Genomic DNA, 7,885 nt, shown 5'->3' with positions numbered 1-7,885 from the left:
CGACTCCTCTTCAGCTGTGGGATGACAAAAATTACTCTCACAGAAACTCCACAAATATTTACGAGAACCTCTTAGCATTCTAGATGCACTAAATAGTACATCTGAAATTGTTCAGTTCAGTGCAGTTCAGCTCAAGAACTTACCTCTGAACTCTTTCACTCTGTAAAGTACTTCTACAACTTCTGACTAAATAGAAATTGTTCCTGAGTAGGAATTTAAATCATGTAAGAGAGGAACATTGTTTATGGAAAGCAGCAGCTTGCTTTACTTTGGGTTTGGAAGTTGCCACTGTGCAGTCAGAAAGCAATTAGCACTGGCTTGCAGCTAAACTGAAACAATAGTGGAGTTAAAAACATCTATCTGGGCTGTACACAGCCAACAAACTGTCTGATAAAACAGAAGATGCCCAGGATTTCCAAATGGCATGAAGCTATGAGGCATCACAATCATATCAGAAAACAAGATTAAGATTCAAAAGCACCTTAACAAGTTAGAGAAATGGTGTGTCGAAAGGGAAAGAGCAGTGTTGTAGTGTTAAGCAGAAATAATTAAACAAGGAAAGAGAAGAACTGACAAGATAAAAATGATCTGTGACTTACAGAACATCTCACGTAGATCTTAAATAAACAATGTTCTGCTTCTGAGGAAACAGCAAACATAGAGACAGGTAGGAACAGTAGTGTCACCTGTGGGTAAATACAGTGTTAATAAGGCTCCTGTTAAAAGGAGTGCTGTGTCCTTCAATTCTTCTTTGAAACTGGACTCAAGAGACATGTGAATAGCCATGAACACAATCAATATTCTGTAAATCATGGAAAGAGTTGCATTTGTTTAACCTAGAGAAGACTGAGGGGGTCCTGTTATTAATCTGCTGCAGAACAGGAAAGAATAACTTGGTCTCTATTAGTTTGCAAGCACAGAACAGTGGGTATAAAGACCTACCAAACCTTTTTAGAAGGGACAACTTTCTACCACTAAGGATAGTTAGGTCCTAGCCAGACACTGCCTTTAAAGGCAGTGGAACTTCTGGGAATGGGTGGTTTTAAGAAAAAAACTTGAGAATCAGGAAGTGGGTGTGATTCATCCTGCTTTGGGGCTAAAGACGGCATCTTTCACACTGTATTAAATATTAATTTGCAACTGAAAGAACTTCAGATTTTTAAAAAAATTTTACTAAGAGAATCAACACCTCTGCTAAACTGTGCAGAAACTCACGCATATGATCACTAACTGGAATCAGAAATTCTTGAAACACGAACTAATATTTCTGCTTTACTTTAAATAACACAGTAAAGTCTTTCATTGCATTAGTTAATGAGGAACATTAAACTACCCCATTTTTCTTGTTTTGAGTCCTTTATTCAGTGCCTGACAAAGGGAATTTTGTTTTGTACATTACATTTGCAGATTTTTTTTGTTTTCCTTTGAAATGGTCCTGTTAACATAGATAGCATTGTTCCAACATCTTACTTTCTTCCTGAAGGGTGGAGGAATAAGAAAATTACCTTTTTATTACTCATAAGGGGCAGATCTACTGTATCATATAAGTCAGTATGGGTAAAAATTATTAATGTATCAACATCAGTGGTAGATTTTGTAAATTATGCAAGTAGGTTATGTAGCACTACAAGAACATTGAGGGACACAGATCTCAACAGAGAAGAAATAGGTTTTGATGCAAGAAGCTACAAACACTATAAAAGAGGAAATATTTTATTTTAGGAAGAGCTGACACTAAAATTTGAAAAATAAAGAACTACCACCAAAAGTAAGAACATGAGTGTGTTTATTGAAATACACTGTGAAAGTACAACTTTTACAACAAAATTCAATGGCAAGGTTCACTGTATTACTGCACAAAGGATGTCACAGTGATTCAAAGCTGCCAATACCAAAATCAAAGCTACCCATACAAAAATCTTAGGGCACTGTAATACCAGATTATGCATGGTATCCAATTACCAAGGATCTGCTTTTGGTGGGAATTTTCTCTGCTTTGAAGAGCAACCTTGAGAGGTGTCCCTGCTCAAGAGGAGATCCCATGTAACCAGCTACTTAGCAGGGAGAGCTTGAAGAATGCTCATTTAGGCTGTCATATTTCTGGAATAAAGTGGTTGGCTTGTAGTCAAACTACATACAATCGGAAGGCTATGCGTGAGATTCCTTGCACCCACAACTTTCTTTGTTCCTTGCTAAATGAGTCCTAGAAAAGCTACTTGCTATTCATAAGTTATTTACATGATTAGTGACCCAAGCTCATATGCATCAATGCTCACCTCTACCACTCTGTTTGCTCCTTTGTGTATTTTTACAGAATGGACTGGAACTAGAGAACTTCTTGTCCTGGTTATGTCCCAGGGCTTTACCTTCTTTGGAGCTTGTAATACCTACCCTTAGTTTGGTTAAGGAGTTGAGTACATTGGTCACACTCGGTCAGTTTGTTCATGTCTTTTAGCCAGGTGCAGAGACTCTGCAAGAAGAATACACACAATTGAAAATAAAGCAGTTAGTTATTGGCTGACAGACAGAAAAGCTAGCTAGAGTTTAATGAGCTGCTAAACAAAGCATTACTATAAAGCTTGCTCACAAGTAAAGTTAAGCTACTCAAGAAGTCTTTGCTGAGTATGCAGGCATGAGTCAAAAGGGTAAGTGTTGCGATGGCTAAGCCCACCTTACACCCCTCAAGCTGCCTTAAAAGTGGTCTCTCCTTACAACACTGTGCCAAAAAGTTCTCCCTCTGCCTAGATTCTGCTGGCCTAGGTCACTGGCCCTCTCCCCCCTCCCATCCCTTTTCCCATTGGCCCCTGTTCCGTCATTCAACCTTGCCTCTGCCCCCTAGCCCTCAGGCTATTGGTTTTGGATGCTCTGCCCGCCTTTGAGAGTTTTCGGGATTAAACGGGCGCGAGCTCTCGAGTTGTTCGTCCTTGCCTCTGTTGCCTTCGGGGTGTTGCCATTAAACACCTCGGAATTGCATGCAGAGAACTCCTCTCACCTCTTTGTCTCCGGCTCGTGCACAGACTGTGTGTGTGAGCGGCTGTTCGCGACCACCTGCGAGGGTGAGATTGTGTGCATCCGTAGGTGCCAGGGGAGTGCCACCTAAGCGTGTCCACAAGGGACCCAGCAGGGACAAACGCGGCATCTATCCGCCGAAGCCCTCGCTTCTTTAGGCAAGGGTCACTCCTCATGGCTCTCTGGAGAGGAATCCCAGCATTTCTAACTTGCAATCCTCCATCAACACCGTGACACAAGGGTTCACAGCTAGTCCCCAACTAGACTGTCTAGCTTGACCATGCTTTCCCAGGCTATGTTTATGACTTTATACCTTTTCATGCTGGTACTTTCCCTCTGAAATCCCTCAACAATCTCATGTCCTTGTCCCTACTTTCAAAATTCTCTACAGATGGCAAACTTTCATAGCAGTCTGGCTCAAGGTCCTGCAGGTGTGTCATATCAGAGACGGGCTTTGGATACCTGTACACAGGCAACTAAACACCCAGAAGGATAGGGTGAAACTCAAGAGCTGTTGGTACAGGCATGAAGGGTGCCAGATTGGATTGCATGTCTTCTAGGCCTTTTCAAACTACATTGCTATAACCTGGTATATAGAGAAGTTTGGTACCTGACTTGAGATTTTACATTCTCTAGATTCTATGACGCTTGATACATTGAGCTTTCCAGGCTGTTTTGTGGATTTACCTTTGTTCTTCTCCTGTATTTCAGTTTTTCCTGCTCAGATATCAGGAACTTGATAACTTGTTTTTTGAAACACTTTCTGACCAGGCATGAAATTCCTTATAGACATTATTCAATAACTTTTTAGGGTTTTTTTGGTTCTAATTAGTACCTTGAACATAATTTCTAAATAGCAGTGAATTCATATGTTCATAAGGAAGCATTCAAAGAATAAGCTAATACATTGTTCATTCTGTGACTTATGGATCATGTGGATCAGTAAAAGCAAAATCAGAGAGTGTTGCTGCTACCCAAACAAAGAGGAAATAGAGAGCCACAACAGTATTGAAATGATTCAGAAAATGTTAAATACATTGATGGATTTCAAAAGGTATCTCCACTAGAGTCCTAAAAGAATAAATATTTTCAAACAGAGATGAGAGTGCTCAAAGCACAAAAATGGGTTAATATATTATCTTTAAAATAGTAAGTGCAAAGATTTTCTACCCCACATTTTGTTTATCGTATACAATTCAAAACCTACTTTCAAATATTCAGTTGAAAGGTTTCCAGAAAGCTTTACTAATTATACTGTCTAGAAACATTAGAGGAAAGAACTTACTAGTATATTGCAGAGACTTGTTAACAAATGTAAGAAAAAAAAAGCCAAAATTTTGGCATCTAACCATAGACATCTGTGATTTGCATTTTCAGTAAAACTTAGCAGTTAGGTGACCTTTCATGTGCATACTGCTCTGAATTCTGAAATAACAGTAAATGTCCAGCTGTGGTGCCTCCAGACCACATGCAGGCAATGAAAAATGAGTGACCCTCTGAAAAGTTCAGTTTACATGACTCACAAAATATACACAAGAACTCTGTGGAAGAAATAGGTGCAATTATTTGGAACACAGTTCTGAAAAATTAAACTATCCTTTGACTAGGAATAATTTTCTTGATTAGAAAGCAAGAGCATTGAAAGAAAATGGAACGTCTGACTAAGGAACAGGATGTTACTTGGCAGAGGGAAGTATGAGACATCCCTGAAATACAACAAGGCAGGGAACAAACGGCTAGACAGCAGTTCAGAAGAGAAGCATCAAGGTACTGAAGCGGATCACAAGAAAAGTACATGTCGGCAACACTGTGCTATTACAAAAAAATGGCAAACTATGTATCATGAGGTGTAAAAATAACATAGCCTATAAGGCTGAAAACTTCGCAGATTGCATACTCCTGATGCAAAGCAACCAAGCTTCAAGAATTTGAGACAATCCAGAGGACAGCAAGGAAAAGAGTGTCTTAATGGATACATTATGTTTAACCAAAACAAAAAACAAACAAACAAAAATTTAAAAGAAGAGACAGAAGACCTCTTTTATGTAGAAATAATACAAACTGGAAAAACCTTAATTACAAATGCCCTGGAAGGGATAAGCAACAACTATAAACAAAACTTTCTCGTGACAACATGAGAAGACGTAGCCAGGCAGCTTTTGGCATCCTGTACCTATCTGAATGGCGCCATGGGGACTCGCAACAGAAACATGGTCAGCTCCTGGTCTCCCTTCCTGCTTTATGTGATTTTGGGGAGTGAAGAGTTTGTTTTGCGAGCCGTAGCCTTACTTGACGTGGTTTCTGAGAAGGACTTCCTCAGACAGTGCCTGCGGGAACGTGGCACTGCACCAGGCTGGTTACGGCCTGGCCCCCGAGCCCCGCTGCAGGTAGCGGGCACCTCCTCACCCCGTTTGCCTTGGCGGCCAGAGCGACCGTCCCTGCTCCCAGCCAGGCCAGGAGACAGGAACCCGCGGCCATGGCACCAGAGCTGAAGGCGCCTTGGGGACATCACTCCTGCCTGCGGTTCCTGGCCGCTGGAGACCGGGCAGAGCGGAACGTATCCATTCTCTCCCCGTCGCGGTCCTCTAGGGCTACCCCTGCCTGTCCCCCTTGTACCTGCTCGGCCCACCCAGGACCCTGAAGCCCTGAGGCGCCTCGAGGACGGGGCGGCCCGCGGCCCGCGTTCTGCCTTTGGGAAGGCAGCCAAGGGAACGGCCCGCGCTTCCCGGAGCGGGGGGAAATTCCCGACAAGCGGCTCACCCGGCCTCCCGAGGTGGGAGGAGGTACCGCCTTGCCCGGGGAGGGACGGCCGAGCCGCTTCCCGGCACTGACTGGGGGGGCCGCCGCGTCTCGGCGTGCGGGGATCCGGCTGACTCCGGCCGTGAGAGAGGTCTCGGCTGCTGCAGGTGAGTGATGCCGGTGTCTCCCTGTCACGGCAGCCCCCGGTTCCTCAGTGACCCCCCTCCCCGCCCTTCTCCTCTCCGTCCGCGGGCGTTCCGTCCGCCCTCGCTGAGGGGAGTTCTGCGTGCCCCGCTGAGAAACACCCATCTCTTCACCCCGGCGCTTGTTTTGAAGTGCTTTGTGGAGTTTTTCCTTTGAAATTTAGCACTTCTGATGCCCTCTCCACCCTGTGCCCGCCCGTTATCCCGTGTTTTCCAGGCACCCCTCGGCGGTGCGGGAGGGCTGTAGTGGCGGCGCCTCAGCACCGCCGCCCTCGTACCGCGCCTCCAGAAACCCGCCAGCATCATAACATACCGATGAATTTAAGGCGCATCATGACCGCCTAGTCTCCTCTGCTTTCCGGATGCCTCTGCTTAGCTACAGCATAAAAGCTGCTGATCTGACCTGAGCAAAAGTTACCTACGTGGGGTGAGGATGCTGCACCTGCCAGGTGATTAGGGTTTGGTTTTAACATCTCCTGTGCCCGCTGCTTCGAGAAGGTGTTGATTTGTTGAAGGTGTCAGAAATGCGAGACCAGACCTTTATCATCGGAGAAAAAGTGTTGCTTCCGCTTTAAGCAGCTGAAATTCATTGCTTGATCTCAAGGCCATTTGAGTAAATAAGAAAACATAAATTCCAGTGTGGTTCCTGATTTTTTTTTTTGGAGTTTGAGTGGTTTTTTGGCATAACCTTTTTGCCTCTCCTTTTATCTAAGTTTTGCATGCCTGAATCAGTCCCAGCTCCAGTAGGGCAAACCAGATAGCTCCTAATAGCATTACAAGTTGATAATGCCTGAAAAATTGCTTCTCTGCAATTGCTGACATTTGTTTTCTGATGGGGCAGGAGTACTTTTACAAAGTTCATTAATTGATTTATGATTTTAGATCCCATTTTTCCCCTATTTCAACTGACATTTTGTTTGGATTCTTGTCTTTGTGGGACCATGAAGTACATGTTTTTCTATTTTGGCAGAGCTTTTTAGAAAAGCAACAGCATGCATCAAAGAGCTTTCTGTTTACCAAAACACAGGAGATAAAGCTACCCCTCAGTGGTCAAATTATTACATGTGTATTAGGCCTTAATTATAGAAATCTCTTTCTTTCTTTCTTATGCAGCTTTTTAAACTTGTTGCTCAGCCATTAAATTACAAAAGCTTATTAGGAGCTTGCAGTGTCTTATACACAGATACATTTTATGTACTAAGAGTAATTGAAAACATCTTTAAAAATGCTTGGGAGAAAAAAGCAAGTACAAGGACTAAATGAAAGATTCATCCACTTTAGAATGTGGCTTTCTTTTTAGCATTCAGGATGGTTGACAATCAAATTCTCGATTTTCTATAAAAAGCGTGATGTTTATTTTTAGGTGGGATCTATTTATCTGGGATGTTTTAGCAGATACTACTCAACCAATGCTCCATAGGTCCTGATGGCTTGACATTCCTCCGTGTTTCAAGAAAAGCTGCCTCAGTTGGATGTCAGCTCTGCACTGTTGGTTCGCAAGGGATATACTGGGAATTGCAGGAATGAGGAGAGCGAAGGCACACTGTCTTGTAGAGTCTTTACACAAATCACTGATTTAGGGCCTGCCAGCTCCTTTTGACAATAACCTAGTTATCTCTTTACTTAGGAGACAAAAAACCATATCAGGAGGAAGAGTTAGTCTTCCTGTACTCTGGTTACTTTCTAGGGATGCCTCTTTGGAGGCTGTGGAAAGAGTTTATTAGATTTTGGCACTAAACTTTCACTTACGTTATCACTCTTGTGTTGATTGGTAGAAACTTGGACTGTTATTCCTATCCTCAGTTTGTTTATGAAGTAGAGGGAATAACAACATTGAATGAATGGTATTATTACTTGATTTGCCTCATTGACAGTCCTCTTCCACATCTGGTTTAGAAAAACTTGTTCAATCCGTGGCTGTTATGAGTTGGTAT

At 42.9% G+C, this 7,885-nt stretch overlaps 1 protein-coding gene and 1 long non-coding RNA gene across 6 annotated transcripts in view; one reads left to right on the top strand and one right to left on the bottom strand.

Moving 5' to 3' along the window:
* Positions 1-319: 319 nt before the first annotated feature.
* LOC121664852 lies at positions 320-5,755 on the bottom strand. Its single transcript, XR_006016152.1, has 3 exons — positions 5,183-5,755; positions 2,392-2,470; positions 320-686 (listed from the first exon to the last, which is right to left on the bottom strand). It is a non-coding gene; the product is annotated as an uncharacterized LOC121664852 (long non-coding RNA).
* The window catches only part of OSMR (oncostatin M receptor), a 33,809-nt gene continuing 31,678 nt past the window's right edge, over positions 5,755-7,885 (top strand). For 4 of the 5 annotated variants that reach the window (XM_042028457.1, XM_042028455.1, XM_042028453.1 and 1 more), the window contains exon 1: positions 5,755-5,915. The gene's annotated coding sequence lies outside the window, so the exon portion shown is untranslated. Of the gene's footprint in view, positions 5,916-6,168; positions 6,401-7,885 lie in introns of all 5 variants that reach the window. The other variant, XM_042028454.1, reaches the window with a different exon arrangement.

The sequence above is a fragment of the Corvus kubaryi genome, unplaced genomic scaffold, assembly GCF_017639235.1.
Source record: "Corvus kubaryi isolate FWS band 111438036 unplaced genomic scaffold, C.kubaryi_AGA036_p1.0 37308, whole genome shotgun sequence".
NCBI lineage: Eukaryota > Metazoa > Chordata > Aves > Passeriformes > Corvidae > Corvus > Corvus kubaryi.
The sequence above is the reverse complement of the archived record's forward strand: the minus strand, read 5'-3'. Positions and strand labels throughout refer to the sequence as shown.